The following is a 27,598-nucleotide window of genomic DNA, read 5'->3' as shown; positions in this document are numbered from 1 at the left end:
TTCATTTGAATTTTGTTTCAAAGAAAATAAAGTTTTGTAAAGAAACCCTATATTCTCCTTATTTCTAAACATGAACATATGCACATACATACGCCAAATAAGTAAATATGTAAATAGCCAGGTCATATATTCACATATGTTATACAATATAAGCGCATTTATTTATTCGAAATTCTTAGTAGGATGTTTTCCATGAATTAATTCCACAGTTTGCGCTTTTTTCAACAAATTCTCTGCCAATTTTTAGTTTCTTTAGTTTTAGTTTAGTTCAGTTTTAATCCATTTTCAAAGCTTGGATTTACAGCTCTTACTTAACAGTTGTGTAACTTTGAATGTTTTGAAATCGAGGCTGTATATCCAAGGCATAAACATTTTTTGTATAATCTGCAACAAAAGATAACTGTAAATCATAATATAATCTCCCGAAAGCTATGCAAGTTATAAGTAGTATTTTTGTGAACATAATAACACTTTTAACAAGAAAAAATATCAACTTCGAGCTACGTCGAAGTATTAATACCCTTACCAGTTGCATTCATTTTCTTTAGCATAAAATCCTATATAAAAATCAATATCCTGATTTTGTCATATAAATATTATATGTTTTTACTTTAGATACAATGTACTTAGTTGAAAGGCTTTTAATCAAGCCAGCTAACAGCAACTTTGGCTTAACATATATACCTCTGCTAAATTTTCAATACAATACCCCTACATTGCAATAAATTCTAATTTTTTCTTTATACAGAAGCGTATACAAACTGTATAATGAACGAGTTCAGAACGGCGTTTGGACGACTGCAATCGGTGTGGGCAAGCACACAAATCTCCAGAAGCCCAAAGCACCGAATATTCCTCGCGTGCGAACTCCACCACTCAGAGACTCCAAGCATTCGTCAACAAATGTCTGAGAATAAGTATTACGAGAATGTCGCTTGACTGGAATCCTCAAGGAAGCAGAAGTCTTGGTAGACCAATTATCATAGAGAAAGTCGGAACTGCACGAATTAGCTGATGGCAATATTACCTGGGAAGGCGCAAATTCCACATTCCTCAATAGTGTAAGATGTCGCACCTTGTAGATGCTATGCGCCATGCTACCGACTACAAAATTTACACAGAAAATAAAAAGTTATAATCTGAAAAGTGACAGACAGAGGTATAAACTCAGAGTAGTCGGTATAGTATATATTATATATAAAGGACAGAAACCTTTTTATACTTTCATCAAATCAAGCTGACTGACGCAATACACGTTTGACGCTGTCGCGTTGCACTCAGCTGACGATGGTGATGCCGGTGAGTGCTGTCATTTAGGGAAGTTGAGTGGGGCAACACGCTATTTTGACGCGCCCGTGCCTTAGGTTGTGTCCATTTGTCACTCGCGTGCAATGCAAACGAAAAACACTTGCGGTAATAAGCAACAACAAAGAAGTATATGAAAATGGTATGTCAGTTTAAAAAATGTATGAAGTGTTACAGAAATTGAAAAATAATAATAGCTACACCAAGCGCAGCAGCAAGATATGTTAATAACCATAAAAGCATCGCGAAAAGTCCAACCAAGAGCCTTGCACTATTTATGACCATTAATGGAGCTGCACAATGAAAAGCAGTCTTCCACTCATATTTTTACGTTCCGTTAAATGGCTGTCAGTGAATTGTTGGCTTGTAAGCGAAAGAGTGTGTAGGAGTGCAGAGTGTAATAATAATTCGCGCAGCGAATGAGAGCTTAGCACCTGGTGCTCTGGTGGCAACCACGCCGAAGTCATAATCGCAACTGTCGAGTGGAAATTATTCGTTCGTGCGCATTTTTCAAGTCGACAGCTAAGACAAAACTAAATAGTCGATTTATAGTGTAAATAAATAAATTTTAAATTTCAAAATAATAAATATTAAATAAACAAACACAAATTCAGCTTTCAGCTGGGCACTCACATTTGAGTGCGAAGATTGACTAAAGAAGAATAGCCAAACATTTATTAAAAATACATACATACAAACACGCAATAACCACCAGATCACAACAACACACAACAATATAGCTGCTCAACGTTGTTGCGGTTTGCGGCAACATCTCGGCTGATTGGAGAAACAATTACCAACGCTTGGACTTAAAATGTCACAGTGGCTTCATTGTTTGGGTCTTAGCAAAATTGCGTTAAGTTGCAACAAAAGCTCAATTCATTGAATGTAATTTATTATGCACACAAATATATTTGTTTCGCTCGATTTGACATGCCTAAGCCGATAGATGACTTTGGCATACAAATACACAGATACTTATGTATGTAAACAGTGTGTGGGAAAAGTATGCATTGAATAGTGATAAGTACAGGGTGGCTTATGCTACATTGGAGCAATAAATATTACTTGCAATTTGGTTTTGACAGCTGTCATCAATCATATTGTTATATAAGTACTTTATACGTTCATGCTTCACTAGCTATAGTTAAGGGATTGAGGAATTAAGTTTGTACGACAAAGTATACTTTTAATTTTAGTTATGGTGATTTTTATATAATATTTAAAAGTCATTTAAAAAATTATTTCATTTAATTATGATTAAATCTTCCTTACTCTTTTATAGAAAGGTTATCTTCGTCACATACTCGAGTATTTAGAGAAATCTTCACGGGGTTATGCTCTTTCTTTTGCATTATAAGTGAAAAACGCTACATACACTGTATTCTATATGACCTTTTATGACTAAAAAAGACCTAGAATATAATCACGATATGCATTTTGTTCGTATGAGGACTTAATTGAGGACTTAAACTAATGAGTTCTTATTCATTCTGAGATAGTTCTGTTTTGGAATTTCTAACTATTTAGCTATCTGTAATGTTATCTCTCACTCTACATTCTTTGATTGGAAAAAAGGTTGTCTTTTAGCACAGCAGAGATTTTTTTTTTGAAATAAAACACGGAGACAATATATTTTGGAACAAAACAGCTTGACCACATAGCGAAATAACAACTAACAGTAACTCTGAGAATAAAATTCGGTTAGTAAAATGTAGCTGAATATATGTTGTAAAAGGAACTGAAGAGCTCAGACTAAAAGAGTTGTCGGCATATACCTATAAATCGATGGTAATAACTATCGAGGTCGAAGGAAACTCCTCTATCTGATCCCAGAGTACACCACTGCAATATTTTAAAGGGTGATGAAGAATCAAGTGTATTTGCTTCACATCTCCAAGAATTCATACTTCAAATCGAATTTTTTTCTTTTTCAGAAATTAACCAGTTTCAAATGATACAAGAGCTTTTCTTTTATTAACTACAAAATAAGTATTTTTTCGAGGCTTTCTAACATTAGATTTCTATAGATGAGAGAGTACCAATCCCACCTGATAGCAGAATGTAAGTCAATAAAAATTACGAAATAAAGAAATGTTACACACTGAAGAGGTTTAAAAATTCCACATGTTAAAATATATTTGAGAAGGGTTGCCAACTGTTTGAAGTTTATAATTGGTTAAAATTTATGGAAAGAAGCAAATGGGAAAAAAATTGTCAATATTGATTTCCGTCGGCCTGGTTTTTATTCTTCATACCAACCTTGATATGTCAGTCACATGCATAATTTTTGCTGACACTGTATGCATTGTGTGGATATATGGATGTTTGTGCATACAGCGCGCATTCTTGAACAAAAGAAATAATAATTCATGTGCTTTGTTCTCTATTTTCTGACCAAATGCCATTTACGCCCACTTAAACGCTGTCATTAAGCATGCCGCTTCAGCCATTTGGACACTTTTCGACGTTTTGTTGCCATTTCTGGCGATTTGCGGGATTTGCGTGTGCCGTGGGCCGCTTAGCCAATGACGTACGCGTATTCGTGCTTAAGTGACTGAGCTCGTCGCCTACATCCGCTGCATGTACGATGCATATATGTATGTATGTATTTGTGTCATATTTGCTTTATTGTGCGCAGGAGTGCAGTCAGTAACGAGTTCAATTGCGAGTAATCAACAACTAATGGGGCGTATGAGTGACTGGTGCTTTTTGCTTTCTGTGTGCGTTGCTTGCAAAAGTGCAGCAATTTGTAGTTTTTGTGTGATTTTGTATATTTTTGTATTTTTTTCTTTTATCATTTTATCAAAGAAATTGTAAATGGAAACGTTTTTTTGAAACGATCATTTGTCGACTACTGAAGAAAAACTGACAGGAAAGCAACTATGCAAATTGTGTTGCAATGTGTACTATTTGGATAAAATTATACTAATTATATTCTTAAATATACTTTCTTATTTCTATTTCAATTATTCTGTATTAAAGTCCAGTATTTGGAATATACATTTTCGAACGCAGTATGATCCGCATCCGCATGGATATCAGTAGTATAACCTAATATTACCTAACTTAAGGGCTTCTATCCACTTGTGAATATCAAAACATCGGTTTTGTGCATAAATATCGAATATACTAATATTTTAGAATATTCTTTGAAAATTTGAATTTAACACGGAAAATAGTTTCGGAGATATGAGAGAAGAATTTTTAATCAGTATAATAAATATAAAATCTTCCTCACCGACAGACATCTTTTTTTGGTTTTCCTCCTAAAGATCGGTTACGGGATCAAGGCATTCCAAAATTTTTCAAAATTAATCGGGAATTATTAAAGCACATCAAATTCCGTAAAAGTGCATTCTTTTTATTTATTTATTAAATTAATGACTGACATGTACCTGGATATAATCAGGGAATGTTAATTAAATAATTCTTTACCATTCTCTAGTATGGCGGCCAAACGAGTTAACGCAAAAAAAAACGTCATGGACCGAATTTCCATCCAACATGCATTTCTGAATCGGATTGTGACTGACGAAGAAGAGTGGGTAACTTACGACAACGTCAACAGAAAACGAACGTGATCGAATCGTCGTGAGCCAGCTTAAATGGTGGCCAAGCCGGAATTGACGGTCCGGCAGGTTTTGCTACGTATTTGGTGCGATTGGCATATAATCATTAACTATAAGCTACTCCCTAATGTCTTAATTCGCACCTGTACTGTCAACAAATGGATTAGCTGAGAGAAGAAGAGCAATTGACTTCCAGCTAGCCAAGACTAGTTCACACATATCGCTAGTGACTCGCCAGAAGCTTCGTGAGCTTTGTTGGGAGGTTTTTATGCACCCACTTTATAGTCCGAACTCGGCACGAAGTGATTACTAACTGTTCCTATCCGTGGCGATGTATTTTGATGGTAAAAATTTCGCCTCAAAAGAAACTTCTAAGTATTGATTGTCCTAGTTCTTGCCAATAGCGTGGCATTATGAAATTAAATTTAAAAAATATCATGAAGAAGACTTCAAATAATATAATGAAATTTCAAAATTTTCAATTACAGCAATATGTTTATATTTTCTTATTCATTGATCATTCTAAATTCATTTTTGTTTCTTATAATTCTTCCCTATCCCCATGTAAGAAACGGCACGCATAAGCTCTGTGCCAATTGGCTACTTTGCCTCATTTAAAATAGACACGCTTCTTCGAGCTGTCGGAAACTGTCAAGCTCTTCGACAGCACAGACGGTCAACCAGAACCAAACATTATTTACCCACATTGATTTACTTTGCTCCACTGCCCAGTTTGTATAACGTTTGCTGTCATTTGTGCAACCGCACGAACTTCCTCTTGCATACACATCACCGTTAGTTTGAGTAGTTCACGTCAAAAGCGGCAACAACAGTAACAACTAAACTCTTTCGCACAATACCAGCAGTGATATTTCCTTCCTTCGCCTTTAATGGCATTTCATTTCTTGCCACAAACGCACACACATGCTTGTAGATATGTATGCAGGTTTACATATAGTATTTATGTATAAGAAGTAGGGTGGATAAAAAAAAAAAGAATAATTTTTATCGCTTGGTCCTTTATACTTTTTTAATTATCTCAAGCGTTATAAACATATATATATCGCTTGTTTATACCCCAAACAGGGTGAATTAGGTATGCCACGAAGTTTGTAGCATCAAAAGGAAACGTTAGAGACGCTACAAAGTGTATATATAATTGATTAGCGTGTCGAGCTGAGTCGATATAGCCATATCCGTCTGTCTGTCCGTTTGTGTATATGTGAACTAGTCCTTCAGTTTTTGAGATATCGACCAGAAATTTTGCACATGTCCTTTTCTCACCAAGACGCAGCTTATCGGATATCGGATCACTAGAGCATATAGCTGAACGATCGGAGTCAAGTTCTTGTATGGAAAGCTTTGTCATTTGACGAGATATCTTTAAGAAGTTTGGCAATGATTATTGTCTAAGGCAATAATGCAATCTTCGAATAATTTGTTCAGATCAGACCACTATAGTATATTACTACCATATAAAATGAACAATCGGAATCATGTGCTTGTACGAAATGTTTTTTTTTTTTATTTGACGGGATATCTTCAAGAAATTTCAAAGAATTAGGTAATCTCCGCAGACATTGTTCAGATCGGACTACTACAGCATATAGCTGCCATATAAACTGGCTGATTGAAATCGAAGATCTTTTTATACTGCTTTATGCTTGAAAAATTGCCTCTGTGCAGGCTATTATATTTGTAGCTTCGGTGTTGCCAAAGTTAGCGAATTTTTTTCGTTCAATATTAATTATTATTTTGTTTTTGTAGTTCAGTTTCTTACACGACTAGAAGCTTTGCTATCTAAAATTTTGTGTTTTGTGTTTCTTCAAACGGTTATTTTTACGAAACAATTAGAGAAATTAGTTAGAGACTATTTTGTAGATCATTCAATTTCCTACAAAACCTATGAATCGAAATATTTTTTCAAGTAGTTGGAAGGGAGATATGATATTTTTTTAACTAATAATAAGAAAAAACTAAAAAACTGTAAGGCGAAAGACCTTCCCGTTACAATTAAGAACTAATACTTGGAGAGACGTCTTTCAACTAATTTTCAGAGTACATAGCGAAAAAAAACATTGATTGTATTTGACGCAGCCTAATGCATAAACATATATATTGCGTTTGCTTTACTTAAGTTCAAACCTGACTTTTTGTTAAACACGCCAAAGCACCCCGTGCTCTCCGCTGGCGCTCAAAGGTTTAGACGGCTGAACATTTTCATATTTCCTTGATGACATTTCCGCTGTGAGCTAACGCTTCATTGGCACTCAATGGACGCAACCACACATATACACACATACATATGTATAATATATCTGCGTCATTTCATTTTCATAATTTCTTTTCGTCTTTTCCTATGCCTTTCTTGCCACACACTCATGCATGGCGAGCGCCGAGCGGCCTCTAGAGTGTCGACAGTTAAATGTTGTTCATTGTCGATGGCTGTCTGCTGATTGTTGGCAACTATCGGTTGAAGCAGCTGGCAGTCGCTTGAGTGCCTGTTGATAGTTTTTGCCATTTTGCTTGGTAATCAGCGCCGCGCCAGTTGTCGGCTGTCATTGCGTTTGCAATTTCTCATTTGTTGCATATGCCCGTTGGTGGGTGTGTTTTAAGAGAGAGAAGCGCCAATATTGATGACATTAACTCGCGTCGCAGCGAACAATATGCCTTGAACCCGGTGGCAACTCTTCTCTTTTTGTCCTTCCTAGGTGGTAAGATGTTCAATATTATTTAGGGAAGTACCGTTGTTGGCTTTTGTTTGTGTAAAGTGATCACAAAACAATTTCAGTTCAAGGTCTACATTTGCAATTATTAGTATTGAATTGATTTGCTAAGTAAAAATAATGCTGTTGGGAAAGGTATTGTGTTTGAAGTGTATTAAATACATGGCTCTGCAATTGACAGAACACAGGCATTTCCGTTTTATTTTTGACAAACGCAAGCTTATTCATAGCGAATTGAAATTTGAAAAAACTGTGTTGTCAGGGCGTATGCTTAACATTTAGATATCGCAGTGACTAAATATGACTTTTAATATTCAAAATAATTCACTAACTAACTAACAATCAAACTTAAAGTCTAATAAAAACAGAAACAAACATTAACTTCGGTAATACCTTTCCCAGGTTCATTTTTTATAGCGTAAAAGGGCATAAAAAGCTTTGTCCTGGTTTGGGTAATAATCTACGTCACAGTTCGTAAAGGTGCCTTGTCAATTGAAAAAGTTTTCCATATAGGAATTTGCGTTTGATCTATCAGTTTGTATGGCAGCTATGGCCTTTAGTGGTCCAATATTGGCGGTGAGCGATTTCTTGGAGAGAAAAGGACATACAGGACAAAATTTCAGAACGATATCTCGAAAACTGGTTGACTATTTCACGTATATACGGACAGACAGACAGTCTGTTCGACCCACTTAATAGTATTTAGGTACCAAATGAACCGGCATTCTCAGCTGCATTTTCAGCTGTTCAAGGGGAGTTTGTTTTTGGATCGACCTTTTAACCTAACCTAACCTTACCCAAGTGATTTTCACAAATTTCCTATCTAAAATTCTCTTTTGAAATTTTTACGAAGTGACGACATACATCACTTAATGGCGATTTCAGGGAGCAACTTTATTTACATACAAGCATTTCTTTACCGCAACCATTTTTAATAATTTTCCATCATGACGATGCTCAGCCTAAAAGTTTTTTTGCGGACGATGCAGAACGCCTCAGTGGAATACGGTTCACATCAGAACACGGTAACAAAACTTGGCTTGACAAATTGATAATCTATCATAAACCTTACCCATTTTATCGAGTCTTTGTACAATGGCATATATTTGTAGCATTGGCCATCTTTATAAAAAATGTTATCGTCTAATTCAAGTATTTGCCCATTTCCTATCAATATGGGAAGTTTTTCGTAAGCTCTCGAGCCTATTGATGAGTTTTGCACACGATGAAAATAGTTGAAAAATATTTCAAATCGGGATTATACCCACGAGAGAACGTAATTTTGCACTTACACATAAACCGTGGAATAGTATGAGTCTAGAAAGGAGATTTCAATATACAGAGGCAGATATATCCACCTGCAAGTCAGAAAAACGCATTTTTTGTTGTTGTTCATTTAGAAAATTTAATGTACTTTAAAAATCGGTGATTAATTTTGAAATTAATTATTAATTAATAATTAATTATTTCAAATCCAAAAAGCCAAAAAACTGTATTATTATTATAGAGGTATACAGACAATAATCGAAGGACTAGTCAAAATGTTGATTAGGCGACATGCCAAAAAAAATGTATTGTAAGAAATGTTACACTTCAGAGTAGCTTAAGGTATTAAAAATATTATCAATATTCTTATTTCTTCGATCGCTATCTGACAAATATGCCTAAAAAGGTCTTGTGAAAATTTCCAGTCAATGGTTCCAGTAAAAAATTGCTTTTTTGGAATTTGCAAGTGAATATAACCCCTTAAGCACACGTATTCAATTAAAATAGCAATATCATCTAAGAATTTACGACTTCAGAGTCATATGTAATAAAAATATTAATAATAAGAATGATCAGAAAAAATATATAAGAAAATTATAATACATATTATATGTACAATAAACTAGACTTTGGTCAATTGGAAAATGAAACGAAATTATGCAAAATCTGCAGATTTGTTGTAGCGCCTAAGAGCGCAAGGACACAGCGGCGAACGTGACTGCTCGAAATTGAATTTGGCCCGTAACTATTTCATAAAAGCTTAGTTGTTATATAAACACCTAATGTATATGCATGTGTAATTTTCGTTACCTGTCACGTTCGCATGTCACTGACGATGCACAAGCAATGAAACTAATTGAATTTTCGTAGCGCAAATCGCACAACCCAGAACAATGGTATGGTAATACAAACACAAATACATATGTACAAGTATGTATGGTGCTAATTTGTTGGACCAAGAAAGTGTTACGTAACCAAATAAATAAAGTGGGCAGCTGTGTAAGTTTGTAAATCGGAAGACTACGCAAAGCATAGATGAGATTTGTGAGACGGTGGATTAAGGAAAACGTGGGAAAGTTGTGAAAGCAGCGCCGGTGAGTAGGTGCAGTGTTCGTGCGGTCACGGGGGACACCAAAAATTTCCTCCTTTGGTTTTGATTGCGCATTTCGAATGCGTAGATGAATGGAGAACGTTCAAATGAGTTGTGGTTTGGGTTTTGACAGAAACAAATGGAAGTTATTCATCTCGGAAAGGAGAGCTAATAAATTTGGATATTCAACTGTATGCTAATTAGAAGACATTACTTATGAGATTGCAGGATACTATGGAGAAAAATTGGGTTCAATTATGTAAATTCGAATATTTCTGTTAAAAATATTTTTAACATTTCATATGTCTAATTAATTGGTGAGGTATAAAACAGTTTCTTGAAAACCTTGCCATCTATTCCACGTGTATAATTTCACCCGAAGTGATTTTTATATTTAAATTGTGAACGCAAAATTGATCGACACAAAAGTTTTTGTGTGAAGGTCGCTAAGTCTTCGAAATCTTAGCACATTCGAGTGAGATAGCCTCCTCAGAGAGATAGCAGAGGGTCTCAACAGCTTTTATAGATCGACTTAGCACATTTTGGTGACTGTTATGAGTATAATGCGTGTCAATGCTACACTCTTAGACCTAAATCTTTTGAGAAAACGTCGTATTAGGGTATATCGGGAAATCGTTATCGTTATGGACGACGAAAGTGTCCAACAATCCAGCGAATGGCGCTTCAAAAATAAACCAAAACTTAAGAAAAAACAAAATTGGCTGAAGGCATAGAAGGCCGTTCCAGCCGAGGCTTATATCAAGTGTTTAAGAAAATTGAAAAATAGTCCGGGTCAAATTTGATCAGTTGTCCTTAATTCAAGCTCAGTGGTAATTTTCAAAAATATTTTTATAATACCGTTATAATGAATATATGATTAGCAAAAAATTAGTTTCTATGCTACCAAAATATCTCATTTATCATATTATGATATAACATATATATCAATTAATATATATTTTTTATTTACTGGAGTCATTGTTTGTGCTCATACACATATTTGGGCGAATTATTACAAAGCCTTATAAATAACGTTGTAATGATTTTCATTAACTTCCATTATAGTTATATACATTAAATATCGAAAGACTACTCAAATAAGGTTGACTAGGAGGATTGAGTGGCTTCGGAGATTTACCGTATTCAAATATATTCGAGAATCATACCATAAGACAAAAAATAGCAGCCTTTGTCATTTTATAGACAGACCTGAAACTTTCCATTATTATAATTATACTGTTACAAAAAAATAAACGAGTTCCCGCGAACTGTAGCTAGCCCAAGACAATTCAAAATCCAATTCACGTCACTAACGTCAATTAATTTAAACTAAATTTCCATGAAGGAGAAGGCGCTAAATATATGTATGTATATATTTTAGTTGAGAATCGTTAGTAAAGGTAATAAACGAAATTACCTAAATATTCCAAAAAATTTTACACATTTATAGTACTTTACTCGGCAAAAGGTTATAGAAAAATGAAACTAATACAAAATAAAAAGACAGCACTAATATGATTGGCAGTAGCATGACATAACTAAAATTTTTGGGTCATATTTATTAGAATAACCTTAAAACGGGTGATCCAAGTAAAGGTACTTTTTATAATAGCCTTTTTTTGATAGATCACGCGTGAGTCATGTCAAGCTGTCATATTATTTTTCTTCAGTATTATTTGGCATTTTATCGTTTACAAATTGCTCCACTTATGCTCAACATAATCGGCCTACTGAGCGTACTATTCGCAATACCATCACCTATCTTGAGACCCAGCATTCATTATTGGATAATATTCTACCGAATAGAACACGTCCAGCACGCAGTGAAGAAGATACGACGGTCGTAGCTGAGATTGTACACGAAGACTGTGGAGAGTCGATTCGACACTTTTCTCAGTAACTCGGACTGACGTATGGAACGACTTGGCGCATTTTACGTCGATATCTTAAATTGAAAGCGTACAAAATACAGCTTGTGCAAGAACTGTAGCTGCAAGACCTTCTTGAAAAGCTCCAAGAAGATCCGAAGTTTTCGAGCCAAATTTTGCTCAGCGATGAGGCCCATTTCTGGCTCAATGGGTATGTCAACAAGCAAAATTGCCGTACTTGGGACGAAGAGCAACCTGAAGAGATTCAAAAGCTGCCATATCGTCTAGAAAAAACACGGATTATGATAAGTTAGCATAATCTGATTGATGGAGAAACCAACCTCATCACTGATAATACATTTTTTTTTGAAGCTGCGAAATGCACGCAATATATTACGAGAGAGCCGATTCGGATTATTACTTTTTCAAATACATACATAAAAGAAGAAATTCGTCGTATATGTATGTATGTAAATATGTATGTATGTAAATAAAATATGTGGATTTCATATGAGAATATGCTGAGAAAATGAAACACATGAAGGAAATAAGAATAAACTATGATGGATGATGCCATATTGGCTCAGCTGCAATAAAAATGGTCGAAAAATATAGAAAGTAATTTACCAATAAACTCATTATAATGGAAATATGTATATCAATGATAAATATATAATATTTAATTACAGTGAGCTCTTAGTTTTACGAATTATTTTGACATTTGAATATTTACAACAAATCGCAAATATAAATATTATGATTATTATTGTACGCATTGATTCAAGTAATCAAATTAATTTCGTATTTATGGTGATTAGGCAACTTCAATAAATCAAAATTAATTTGTGGCATTTAATTCCCGTTTACGGATAATGAGATTTTCATGCACAGATACATGAAAATACCCACATATGTATATACTTGTAGTACTCATGCGGGCATATATTGATATATGTAGGTACATATGTGTATATGTGTGCGTGTATTTTTATTTACAAGTCAATTAGCACACACTTTACGTGCTAACTGAAATTACGGTAATTGGCTTTGACGGTGAAATTGTGCGGATAAAATGTTTGTATTGTATTGTAGGGCCAAATCCCGACTGCCTGCCTGACCGTGCAAGTTCGTTTAAACGCTTGCACATGCGTACAGACCATATACTTGTGGTACGTACTTAAGTATGTATGCGAGTATATGTTGGCAAAACGATGAGTGCGTTAGCATAAGTAAGCATAATAAATAATAGCCTCCAATCCTCGCCACTATCCACTACATATGTAAATGAACGTGGATTCAAGTAATTACTCAATTACAAGTATGTTGAGTAATCATACGTCAGTAACTGGCTCTACAAAACTAATTAGGGGTTATCGAGGTACCAAAGTTGAATTGTTGAAAAGATGATTCTGCTTTAAAAAGAAAAAATTCCTTCAATAATAATTATAATAATATTCAACTTTGACTGGTGATTTTATATGCATAACCCTTTGTATCGTTTTGTATAGTATTGATATTGAGGATGGCCAGCTACAGTCTTATTTTCCAAATTATGAAAAAGTGATCACAATGATTCCCTCTAAGTTGTTAGCTCGATTACTTAAATATCTGATAAAAATCTATTCGAGGAATTTTTATTACGATTTGGTTAAAAATGTATACGTACAATAAAGAATGTTGTATAAAATTTTCACGAAGTAATATTAAACAAGAAAAAACATTAAATTCGATTGCACCGAAGTTATACCCTTTACAGATTAAAAAGTTTTCATGCAAGAACTCGATTTTGATCGGTCAGTTTGTATGGCAGCTATATGTTATAGTCGCCCGATCTGAATAATTTTTTTGGATATTATACCGTTGCATTGAAATATATTCCATGTCAAATTTCGTGATGATATCTAGTTAAATAAAAAGTGTTTCATACAAGAATTTGATTTTGATCAGTCTGTAGGACAGCCATACGCTATAGTGATCCAATATTGGCGGTTCCGACAAATGAGTAGCATCTTGTGGAGAAAAGGACGTGTGCAAAATTTGTAATCGTTATCTCAAAAACTAAGGGACTAGTTGTATAATATTCAGGCAGACGGCCTTAGCTAAATCGATTCAGCTGAGCATGCTGATTACTTATGAATATACATATAAACAATTTATAGCACCTCCGACGTATACTTGTGGCTGTTGCAAACATAACATACCTTATTCAGGGAAGAAGCTTTTTGGAGAACGTGATTGCCACTTGGCAGTTAATATAAAATTTTCGAGTTACAAAATACTTCTAATTCATTATAATGTAAATGCTCAAAAGACTTAACTAAACCTCAAAGTTGTTTAAAAAATTTTGTTGTTTTTAAATTGTTTATTTTTTGTTAAAATATTTTAGAACTTTGTATACTTTTAGGTACATACCTAATTCAATATTATGAATATTTTCAATTAGCGGTGCTGCGTCTAAATCGTCAAGCTAAAAATAAAAACAACAAAAAAGAAAGAAAAGGAAGCAATAAGTAATTGAAATAAACTAAAATTCAATAATAACATAATAAAAAAACAAAAATAATTCATAAATATATGTATATAGAAAGATCAGAAAAATTAAACTTTTTATTTTTTGTTCAAACTTTTATTAAGGTATCTCCAGATCAATTAGTTTTTTGAGTTTTTTTTTTGTTTGAAAAGAATCTCAAAAATATTAAAAATTAAATGAAAACTCATGAAATGTCAAAAATTTATACAAATTATATAGATGCATAGAAAAATTTAGAACATAAAATCAATAGGGTCCTGAAGATCTGTGTTGATCCTTTTGTCTTGTCCTTAATTTTTTATGTTTGTATACATGTGTTCAGCAAGTCTTCTTCTTATTCGGTTCTTTTGCAACTATGGATTTCAAATTATTTCATGACGATTTTCTTGACAATAAAGAATTAAGACTTCTACACTTATTTTTGTTTCATTTTTATGTTTATTTCTTTGTTTTAGGCCAGTGATAAAGCCATTAGAATGGTACAAAGTGAAAAGAAATTGGTGTTGAATGAAACCAACTGGAAAAAGGTTGATAAAATAAAAAATTGAAATGGAAAACTAATTTAATGGCGATCTGAAGTCGAAATGAAGAAGGGGAGAGGAAAACTTACGATCCCTATATGACAGTAGTAAAAAGATTTACAACTTTCACGTCAACTCTTTTTCACGTAATTTCAATACAAGTATTTATGCGAAAAATTCAACTAACCAAGTTTTCGGTTATTTATTTAGTTTCTTTTAATCACCATTTTTTCTTTTAATCACCCTCCTCCGCTACAGCTTCCCGACCTCAGATCACCTGTAAAATATTTTTCCTTTCAAATTTTTTTTTTTTTTACTTTATTGTTGTTGTTATTTTTTGCTCCCAAAAATGATCGACCTTGGTCTATTACATCTCTAAAAATATTTAATTAGGTTTATTTCCTGTTTGAATTAGTATTTTTTTACAAGACAAAAATGTGATAAATAATTTACTTAATTATTTAAATTAATTATATATAATAATATAATTAATTTTTTATATACAAAGTACTGCTTAAAAAATTAGCATTAAATTATGAAAATAAATGTAGCTCTAAGTAGTCTGTATAGGGGAAATCTAATATATAATATATATGTAAATATTTCTATATCCATATGCTCTTTCAAGTGCAAGGTATGTATGTATGTATGTTTGTCTATTATATGCATATAAATGCAAATCTGCTACGGCTTGCACAATGGTACGCGACTTACTCACGCACGAATATACGCACAAGCCGTCGACCATAAAAAATCTCTCTGCGGATTACCGTTGAGCGTTGGTGCAGTGCGCAAACCCACACATACGTCTCTGACTTGATGAGCATTTTTACTACCATCGCAACTTATAAGTACATACTCGTATATGTATGTACAATACACCTAATACTATTCAACTATGTATATGCTATTCAGCGCAATCCATGCTATATTTGTATGTGTATATACATGTGTGTGTGTGCGTTCTTGTGCATCAACGTAAAGTTCTGTAATTTCGTCATTTCGTCACGTCCATTTACTTAACTTTACTTCATTCACTTCAGCGCTATTGCTACTGCTATTGTTGTTGTTATTTTTGTTGCTCTTACTTTATGCATTCATCGAAAGCCACAAAGTTATTAGACGCAGAAACTAAGCATGTTTGTTCGCACACGTTCGGTGCTGGTGGCACTGTCATTTCGGCAGTGGGCAGACGCATTTCATTGGTTTACTCATTTCCCAAATATGGTTGGGTTAAAGTGAGTGGTTGGATTATAGATTCAATAAAGAAGTACGTAAAATCCTTAAGTGTATGAGGTATAAAAAATATTTTGTATAAGTATAGATAAATGCAGTTATACTGATGTGTATGAAATTATTATTAGTGTTCAATAGGTCATATTGTTTATAAGGAATAACATAAAGTCCAAGTTCGATTGGATCTAAATAAAAATGATTGAGGTTATGATATTTGTGTAAGGTAAGTGATATGGGTTATGGTATCTTACGAGAAATCATACACCATATTATTGCAGGTTCTGAATATGCAATTCTGAAATATTTTATATGATTGGTTATCCAGTGAAGAAAAACCAGAATATTAAATTTAATTCTTCAATACATATTTTGTGAAGTATGAGCCTTAAGAAAGCAAAATAAAGGATACGAGATATGGGTTTATGAATTTGATCTCGAAACTGCTCTACAATCGAATGGCGCTACAAAAATGAGCCGGCACCGAAGGAACCACGTCAAAGTCAGTCAAAATTTAAGGTGATCCTCATCGTTTTTTTTTAAAGGATAACTCACCACGAATTTATTTCACAGGGTTAAACGGTTAATAAGGAATACTACCTAGCCATTTTCAGCAGTCTACGTGAGGATTTTTGGATTTTTCACCAGTATCATGTGCCTTCACACTCTAGCTGATTCTGACTGACTTTTCGGTGAACGCGCCATGAGTTTATTGCCGCCAATTCCAATAAACTGCAGCACTGAAAACAATGAAACCAAATCAATGCACTTAATCCAAACTTTTTAAAACTATGTAAGTCGGTTTTCCTTGCAATTATAGGGAAGTAGATACTTACGAAACGTAGAAAGCTTAAAGAGAGCAATTCTTAGCTGACTAAATAAATTTTAGCTGTCAAAGATTTTAGTGCCACGTTCATATGCGAGCGATTGCAACTGCATATTATTTCATATATATTAACTTTATTTGCCTAGCTTTCCGTAACCGATCAAACAACAGTGTAGATTCTTTATACATATCTGCCCAACACTTGTTAGACAAAGGCTACAATTGTTTGCATAGACGCTGCTAGCATCTTGCCTCATTTGTTACGCTTTTGAACTGTCGAATAGTTCAGTGCTACTAAAAAATATATTCGGTGAATTCAAATATAATATATATTACATATAATATAATACTGGAAAGTTCTTTTTCAGTGCTGTTAGCTCGGAACAGCTAATATAATGTGTTGGATTCAAACGCTAGGCAAATCGAAATTTATTAATATTTCTGTACGAGCATTTTCAGCTTGATTTTTGCCCATTTTTTTTCGATTTTTAAGTTCTTTGCAAGAAATGAGAAATTTAACACATACACACTTTTGATACCAATACGTTCTCGCTACTTCCCACTCACTTGTTATGCCATTCAAAGTGTATAAACGCATCAGTCGCGATTAGTTGCAACATAAAATATGCATCCGATTCGCGCAAATGGATTATTTACACACACTAACACATACAAATACTTACCACTAAGCCGCAAAACACTTTAACACTTCTAATATTTACCTTATAGCATTTACTGAATCGTTACACACATCCATAGAAGTGAGTGACAAGTATATGTACATATAAAAAGAAGTTCACACATACAATACATACATACAAGTCACTTTGGCGCAGGTAAACACAAGTCAAACCATTAAATGGCATGCAAGTGTGTAAAAGTGAAAAGATAAAATCGAAAAGTTTGCCGAGTGATTGTAAACAATGGACGAGCATGGCGTGAATTCCTTCAAAAGTCGACAAGAAAAATGGTGGTGACGCTCGATGTATGTGTATGCATGTGTGTATGTATATTTGGTATGTATGAGTGCGTTAACCATTCGAGTGCAAATACGTCGCCGTCAGTTGAAGCCTCTTCGTTGTGGTCTGTCTGTCTGTTTGAGTTTTAATAAAATATTGAAGCAATGAATGCATTGGAAAGGTGCAAATAGTTTTGCTGCTGATGTGACTACAGATAGACGCTAATGCAAGTGAACATTAATGCCAACACGCCACCGTATGTGTTACTCTATGTATAAAAAAAGTGCTACAAGCATTGTTCGCGCAAAGTGTTTAAGTGAAAATATTCTACGACTATAATTTCTCTGATTTTCTGGACGAGAAATTTTCGATGGTCAATTTGCTGGAAATAATTTGTTTGGTTTTTTTTTTAGTAAACTTATATCGATCTATCGATTTACAAAACGTGCTTCTCTCTACATCGGAACCGTCGATATTGCAGCACTGTAGAATATAGCTGGAATACAAACTCATCGGTCAATATCAAATCCTTCCCAGGAAAACTTTTTTTTTTAAACAAGATATCTTCACGAAATTTGAAGCAGAGTATTTTTCACGTCAGCGCTATAGTCTGCAAACAAATTGTTCAGATCGAGCCACAACAGCATAAAGCTGTAATATAAATGGATCGGTAGAAATCAAATCCTTTTATGGATTTTTTTTTTTATTCGACAAAATATCTTCGTAAAATCCGGCATAGAGTATTTTTCAAGGCAATAATAAGATAATCAACTTTGAAATCAACATATATGGGACAAATATATTATCTGGCAACAATGAAGAAGTACGACCACTTGACCTTACCTAAGTATGGTATTTAAAAGACGGCCTCATAATTCTTTCAAGTGCAATCTTAGTTTGGAAAACTTTGGAACTCGTCATTATTGACACTAAAGATACTTGTATGGTTTTTACCTTTATGTATTGATTACCACACCGTAGGTCTTGAGTTCAATCCCTTTGACATATTCTTAAATATGTGATATTTCTCTGTCTCTACCATTTTACTGTTATCAAAAATACCAAATACAAAATATATTAATAGTAATATAACGAGTTTCCAGCCTTAAAGTATAATGATGGGGTTAGGGGTTAGTGTATAATTGATTGAATAACCGAACCTTGGCAGAACTACCTTAACCAGTCCGGCAGTATTATAAGTAGACTAGTAATTCACAACGCTTAATATCTATATATGAAAGTTTCCGAGACACATAAGGTACTAACAAATATCCGTCTTGTCACGATGTGACTAAACCCACCGTCAAGAGCCAATTTTCAAGCACCTCCCTTCCCTTTAAAATTCGCTATGTTTTTACTTTTTTCAGTCGGCTTGTTCATACGCGTTTTAACAATGGATGGGTCCTCAGTTGGCACAAATTGATAGATAGAATAGACTGATCCATTTAAACTACGCGCTCAAACCGAATCGTTAAAAAATGTTTTCCTAGACTTTTCTATGTTCGGAGTTTGATCTGTCAATTAGCGAAAAGTTTGTCTGGCGTTTTTACCATGAAAAAAATTAAGAACGAGTTTGCATGAAATTTGTGTTTCTAATAGAATCACGGCTACGGAATTGTTGAAAATATTGCAGAAGTGTTTTGGATAGCTTACTTTATCGGCACGTATTTGAGTGGCACAAAGCATTCTGTGAATGCCGTCGAAAACTTGCCTCGTGCGAGTCGTCCATTCACCTCTTTTAATGACGATAACATCGAAAAAGTTAAAAAAATCAGTGCTTAAAAAGAGTTGTGTTGGCATCAGAGAAATGGCAGAGGAACACAACATCTCTCATAGATCGACTCAACACATTTTGGTTAATATGATGATTGTGAAGCGTATCAATGCTAGACGTCGTGTAGAGGTCGCAAAAGAAATGTAGCTGAAATACGTGACAATATAGCATTTTTTGTCAGTCCGGATCATATTTCATCAGATATTAAATCAACTGTCAGACCTAAAATATGTATTTTTAGCATCATTAGATTTTTTGATAAAAAAATATAAAGTAAACCCACATTTCTAACACGTGACAAATCTTAAGAATATGTATATTATAGTTTATTATATCTGGTAGTCTTTTACACTTGCTTCCAAAAGTTGGCCACGCTCTTAGGCAGTTTTACTAAATCTTTCGCTACAATTTTTTTCTCACGACAAACTGATAAATTTGATAATTTTAACAATCAAATTTTTTTGTATAATTCGAAACTTGAAAACAAAAACATAGTTTCGGTGCTCTTATGAATACTTATTTGAAATATTAACCAAAACCGACCATAAGCCCCACTTTTAAGAATACTTTAACTTTGGCGACAACTAGCGGACGAATTTTTTTTTTTCAAACGCAATTTATATTTTATTAAAAGTTTCTTATATGAAGTTTTCATATTGACTTCATGTTAGCGCCACCCAGCCGCTTTGAATATATGTAGGAGAGCCAATATTCGGGTTTCTCGAAAGTTATTTTCAGAAATTCTACTAGAAATATCGATACTTATATCAAAAACTAAATCAAATTTACTAACACAAAATTGAAACAACAGAATATCATACCATATATTAAACTATTCGCAAAGTTTTCACTTGCCGACATATTAGGTTAGTTTTCGAACTCCCCACCACACAAGCTATAAACGTTCGTGTTCATATGTACATATATCTTTTGGCTTGAAGAATATTAGCATGTGAATGCAGCACTTAAGTTTACCACGAACCTATTCACACATACTATATGCATATCGTATTCATACATACATACTTAAGTGGTTATGTATAAATGTGCATATGAGTACGTGCTTATTCCAGCTACTTTCCTGTTAACGTGCGAGTAATGTACTGTTCTCTACGTGACAGCGTTTTTTGGGTCGCACGAAAAAGGGCAAAGGGAAGCAGCAACTCATCAAAGTAGTTTGTCAAATTGACTTCGGCTAAGACCGACCGGTCGGCTCAGCGTGCTGGCTCAGCCAACTGGCAGAGAAGACTAGCAAAGTGATGAGTAAGACGAGTAGATTAACGCACCAATACACACATACATACATACATTCATACACACATACAACGGTAATACATAATATATGAGTCTATAGAGCTAAAAATTTATGTATTTATTAATGTTGATTTTGACACACGCTTAGTGTTAAATTATTTTACTTGCATGTTTGTATATATGTGTGTATGTATATATGTCTGTATGTGAGTGCGTTGTGAATCGTTGATGAGGAATTCCTCATATTTGTCAATTTTATTGTTCTTACTGCTGTCCTGTTATTTGTCATTTACCATTTTTGTTGTTTACAGTAATTGTGTAACTGTCAATTGCTGTCAACGTCACCCAAATCAGCAATATTGTCAACACCATTTGCAGCTAATGTAGGCTGTGGTTTTGCCTATTATTTACATGCCAGCAAAGGGTTAATGAACTGTGCACTGATTTCACGCACACAGACACACAGACGGAAATAGATAAATATGTTAATGTGTATGTGTGCGCATTTGGAATTGTGGCTGCATTTGGCAGTATCGAATTATAACTTTAAACGCTTGCAACATGTTGCTATAGAGTATAATAGTTTTCTTCACCTCACGGTTGTTTGTATCACCTAACACTAATCGAGTTGGAGATAGAGTTATATTTAAATGATCGGAATTACGAAACGAGTTGAGTTCCAAGTGAGATTCTGTCTGTCTGATCGTCCGCGCGGACGATAATTTGAGTAAAAATTTAAATATCTTGATCAAATTTGGTACCCATATTTCCTGACACTCAAAGAGGGTATTGCAGTTGGCCGTAATCGGACCTTTGCCACGCCCACAAAACTCCATTAGTCGAAAATCTATAAAGTGCCATAACTAAGCTTCACAACAATATAAAACGCTGTTATTTAGTACAACGAATTGCATTAGAGAGTGGGATTTATGATTACAATTTTATTTAAAAGCGGCCGTGGTCCCGCCTTAACAAGTTTAATGTACATATCTCCCAAAGTGTTCAAGCTAAAATAATAAAATTTGTTGGAAGCATATATTTTTGCCAGCTAAAAAAGTGCGATAAATCTATAAATAAATGCGCCACAGACATAAAATTGTATACCCGAGTTGATACGAAAAGGCTTAAAAGAGCCGGTGTTAAATTTGAACGCCGGACGTAGCACCGCACACATTCAGGTGAAACTTCATATCTCGGGGCCTACTTCACGCAGTGAAAATGTTCGCCCATTATCAGACCAGAACCACGCCTACTTTATAAAACACAACTTTTAATTCCATATGATTTCTTCACTTTCCAGTATACAAATCAAGAACCAATTAATGTATCCAGATAAAACTTTGCACGAACAACGCCTCTGAGAAAAATCGGACCAAAGTTAGCCCCCAGATACCAAATATGTAGATCACAGTTTCACACATGTCGACTTGCTATCAAAAATGTCGGTCAATCTGTGAGATATATTATTAGAAATTTAGAGAGAATCCTTTTCTAATAATAGTTTGCCTGTATGTCAAAAATGAGTTGAATCGGATCAATAATTCCATTAGCGATTATAAACTAAATAAAAAGATTTTCGAACTTTGGGCAGACTTTATACCGCATTTATGTGCAAATATGTGAGTTAACTTAATAAAATTGGAAGAAAGTTGTTTTTCTAATAACGATACATCTTTATGCCTAAAGTATTTAGTTAAAACCAAGTGAAAACTAGCCTTATAGCCTATATAACTAACAAAGCATTGAAGGTATTTCCCGGGCTTTGATCCTGGTACACTCGAACTTAGCCCTTCCTTACTTGTTTTATTTGCATTTGTTTTAATTTTTGCATTTAAATACATATATATACTTACATACATACGAATTAATTTAATAGGATAACGACTCTCGCGCCATTTCTAATAGAATTTACAATTTACATATGTACAATCGATTAGGGTTTCTTCAATAAAATTAATTTAATTTTTAAACCACATTTGGCTATCTTAATTGAGTGAAATGCTATTTTCGTTATGAAAAAAATTATTATATTTAATATAATTTATATGGTACGAGTGTGAGCCATACACTTTTTTTTCAAATATTTCTAAATAAAATAAAATTTTATATCTATTTGCACTAGTTTTTTGTATAATTTCGATTTTGTTTTCCTTCATGGTATATCAACATAACTTTCCAACATATGCAATTATAAGAAAATATGTGAAATCACAAACAATATATTGCAAGGCTAAAAAATTGATTTCAGTAGAAGAATAAAATATTTCTTCATGTTTAACAGCAAAATTCAACTATTTGAGATTTCGAAAATATAAAACTTGAAAGTATACCTAAATCATTTTAGTAATGAAATCACTGCATGTGACCTATAATCTGGCCTCATGTATTGGTTTTATATAGCAGTGGTCAAGTCAATCTTGTTTTACGGTGTTTTGGTGTAGTGAACCGCTGTAAGCAAAATCTCATACTGAAAATCGTTGGAACGGATACAACGACTCGCTCTTTTCTGCATAACGGGAGCGCTAGCTTACTCAATCTACCACCAATCGAAATTGCAGTGAAAAGCTCTGCAGCAAAATCAGCTGCAAAATTTGCGACTTTAGGTGAAATCTCCACAAGGGCCTTCGGGCATAGCTCCATTAGCAGTTGGATAAAAAACAAAACGCTTTATTTAGGAGAAAAAGTTTCCAATCATACTAGAAGAGGGTGGCTCAGAAGCATGCCACTCTCCAGTGGGCGTCGCCTCGCTCGGAGCTGGATCTTAGGCGACCCTTCAAACTTCCGGAAAACCGTAGTATCTTCCAGGCGGAAGTCTTTGCGATCAGAGAATGGTTTTAGAAGCGTTGAGGAAGTAGATGCAGTAGCTGGCGGAAAGCGGCTGCATATATACTGAGTTGCAGGCCACAAAGAAATTCCGTAATAGGAAAAAGCTAATGAGATTGCCAAAAGTATCATCCATCTGGCTACCGAACCACTATAGGTAATATGCACGTCGTTGAAAACAATACTTAATGAAATTTCCGAAAAGGCGGGCAGACGTATTATGGTGAGATGGAATGCAGGAGACTAGGCATGTGAGAGAAGCTAAACCATCTCCTGTGCTTCTGTCCAGCCTTATCTAGAACTCATCCTAAGTATCTAGGAGCTTCATAGTTCATGGGACTAGATGAAGTATCAACATTAGAAATCAAGTCCTGTATGACGATGGCATGATGTATGTTTGGCGTGCTAATGGGGAGTATAACCTACCGTAATTGTACTTCTGTAAAGGCGTTTTTTTCCAAACGGTTACTCAAAAAAAAACATGCGATTACTATCACTTTTTTCTGACCTACCAGTTTTATGGTTCTGATCAATAATTGCATTTTGACAGGCTAAAATCGATCAAAAGTTTTGGTAAAATCAACTTTTTTTGGAAACGTCGCCATATAGCAAATTTTTAGTCGACGGACTTCTATCTTCTAGTAGAGAACTTTTTCTTTAAGTATCATCCACGGAGAAATCGGAGGACGAAATAATTGCAGCAGTGAAGGTATAAATAGTTTATTATATATAATATTTAACTGAAATTTCGCACACGTCCTTTTCTGCTCAAGAATTGGTCATTTGCTGGAACCGCCGTAGTATGGAAAACTTTTTTATTTGACAAGATATCTTGACAAAATTATCTCCGAAGAAATTATTTAGATCGGCTTCTGAGTCAACATATATGTGTACGAGTTTAAGCCCTCTAGGCAACACAAAGCGAAATGCGGCAGCTAAAACTGCAGCAACAAGAAAATGCTTTTCCAAAAGTTCTTCGAAACAATTATCAATTCAGGGATGCATTATAGTCTAAAAATATCGTGTGTTGTGCTGTCAGTGGAGCTCTTTAATTTAGCAAACGACTCCTGTATACATAGTATGTATGTACATATGTATGTCTTCGATCTGCCAGCCAGATTTTCTTGCAACTCCTTGCAACATAGTGCAGTTTATTTAGTACAATGCCGAATTATTTTTCTCCATTAAATATTTCAAAACTATCAACATAAGTATATTTTGAGATTAATAAAATCAATAGCTCCCCTTCTTTCATATTTTATTAGGTAAAAGTGACACTTGGTACTTATGTTTGTTTTTTAAGTAATAAGTATATAACTAGCTTATATAAATAAACATTTGTTGATATAAATATATTATATTATTTATGATTAAATTCAAAACTACTAAATCTTTATTATTCTTTTTTTTTTTAATTTTTTCGATGTTTCATAATTATTTAGCAGCAAAAGAAAACTTATTTCGCATGCACATAGCATTAATTATAGAAGCCTGTTCAAAAAATATACCAAATACATCTAGCTAAAAAATTTGCTAACGCTTTTTTCGTACAAACACATATATAGACATGTGCAAAAAATTATTATTCAAACTGCAAATTTGAATTGTCATTTGCATTCCTCTACCGCTGGAGCTTTGTCAGTTGACAGAGTACCACACGCTCTGTACTAAAACGTATCACTATTTGTCAAACATCTTGTGCAAATATGTACATACATAAGTATATATGTATGTACTTATGTGCATACATATCTACTTCCGCTTGAGTAGCTTCGTTTGCAAACAGTTGAACCTGAAATTATGCCATCAACAAATATTTATTCACTTACGCTGCGATTGTTTTCAGCAAATAAAAATAAGAAGAAGAAGAAGAAGAAAAATATTATATATAAAATATCGCAAGTCAATTTATAAACGAATTGACAGTCTCTAATAAATAACAGTTCATTGACAGCTAAATGAAATATCGCAATTCTAATCACTAGTTAGACATCTGCATTAGTATTCAATTTCGATGTCTCCAATTTATATATTTATTAAGAGAGTGCGAACAATATTTATTATGGCCAGGCACTTGTTTGAGAGCAGTAGTGATAATTTATCAAATTGTTTATACTGAAAAATTTCTCTTTCAATAATTAAGATATGAACCAGTACTAATATGAATCCTATGCAGTCATTATAACCTTATATTTCATCAGACCTCGGCTTTAATTGTCTGTAGTTTACACATAGAACTCCTTTTTTTTATTTTGGAAATTGAAGAGACCCACAAATTAATTTATTCCTTCGCAGTACTAATTTTGCGATATCCACTCGACGATCTTGTTCGAAAAAAATTCAGTCTTTCGATGTATGTCTGGCGGCTACGCACTTCATACCCAAAATATCATCAAACATATGTAAAATCGAACCATAAAAGACGTTGAGAGTCTCTGCTTTCTCATAATGCTAACATTATACTTTTTGAGCTCGATATTCCTAACTAACTTGAGAAAAATTTCTCTCCATATTATGGTACCCAGAGCAAGCATACATAACAAAGAGATTGGTGCTTAATTGGACTACCCTAAATATTTTGATAGATTTTTGATCGATTTTATCGACTTTTATCAATTAAACTTCGTAAATTGTGATCGATATACAACCCATATGAATTATTTATTCTACCCAAATATATTATCGATAAAGGGAAGGACCCAAAATAGTTTTACCGGTTTCTATCGACTTTTAACAATTTTTCGGCAGAGATTTAGAACTCATCTGCGGAAAATTTCTATTCATCTTACGACATCCACTAAATTATATTTCTCACACAAATCAAGTACCAATAAATGGAACAAACCATAAAAATTTATCGATTTCATTAATTCCTAATTTATCCTCCTTATGTGTAGTGAGTTACAACTCGCCCGAGCGTAGACTACCCGAAAAAATTGTACTGATTTTTATCGCGGTTTTTTTTTACTTTATCGAAATATTACTTTGGTGGTACACTTTTTCTCTCCACTCGCTTTAAATTTTTCAATTCACAACAAGCCCATCAAATTGCAGTGATGCATTATGGCAGTTGACACGTGCAAGCTCCGCTTTGGGAGCGAAACAACAATTTAAATAAAAATCAAATTCGAAAACCACAACATTCAGCGGAATTTGCACAAAACGCCCAGCGGCAGCAACAGCAGCAGCAGCGGTGACAAGCGAACACTTGTGTGCAAATTAATTGTAGCGAACTATGCGAAATATAAAAAATACAAGAAAATTAAAATGAAATGTGTTTTGCCAAAACAAAATTGAAAACAACAAAGAGAAACACGAGTGAGTGTACCCATATACAGTTACAACAATTTATACGCGAGACACAGTTTGTCATGCCCACGAACAATAGTGTTTATGTAAATTTATATAGTTATGTATGTTTGTAAACACTTGAGTTTGTTTTGGAAACAGTTTTGGCAACCTCTGTGAGTTTTGTGGCGAAGGTGTCAAAATTATATGCATGCAACACGAGGCGTTGCAATTTAATCGCCATTAAAATGCAATATGAATTGTGAATGTCAAAATGTAGCGACAATAACAGACAACACGATTAAAAAGTGACCGTTTGAAATTAACGAAGCATGAAATTTGAATGAGAGTGCAAAGCGAATCGCAATTAAAATCACATCAATGCCGTATCACAGACAGACTAGAATTCATTGATATTAAAAATATATACAAATGTATACCTACATATATACACGAGTACAGTATCGATTTGACAACCGAAAATATCAGCGGCTAAAAATTTAAGAACTTCTGAAAAAAACTCAATAATTTTTTCACCCAAATATGTCGATTTTTTTGCCTTA

General features: G+C 34.0%; 1 protein-coding gene across 3 annotated transcripts in view; it reads right to left on the bottom strand.

Annotated features, from left to right (window-relative positions):
• Window positions 1-27,598, bottom strand: part of btsz (bitesize) — a 141,735-nt gene that overhangs the window by 73,066 nt on the left and 41,071 nt on the right. For 2 of the 3 annotated variants that reach the window (XM_070105988.1, XM_070105990.1), the window contains exon 2: window positions 14,240-14,294. The gene's annotated coding sequence lies outside the window, so the exon portion shown is untranslated. Of the gene's footprint in view, window positions 1-14,239; window positions 14,295-27,598 lie in introns of those variants that run through there. The other variant, XM_070105989.1, reaches the window with a different exon arrangement.

Source organism: Bactrocera oleae, chromosome 2 (assembly GCF_042242935.1).
Source record: "Bactrocera oleae isolate idBacOlea1 chromosome 2, idBacOlea1, whole genome shotgun sequence".
NCBI lineage: Eukaryota > Metazoa > Arthropoda > Insecta > Diptera > Tephritidae > Bactrocera > Bactrocera oleae.
This window is presented reverse-complemented; position numbering and strand designations above follow the sequence as displayed.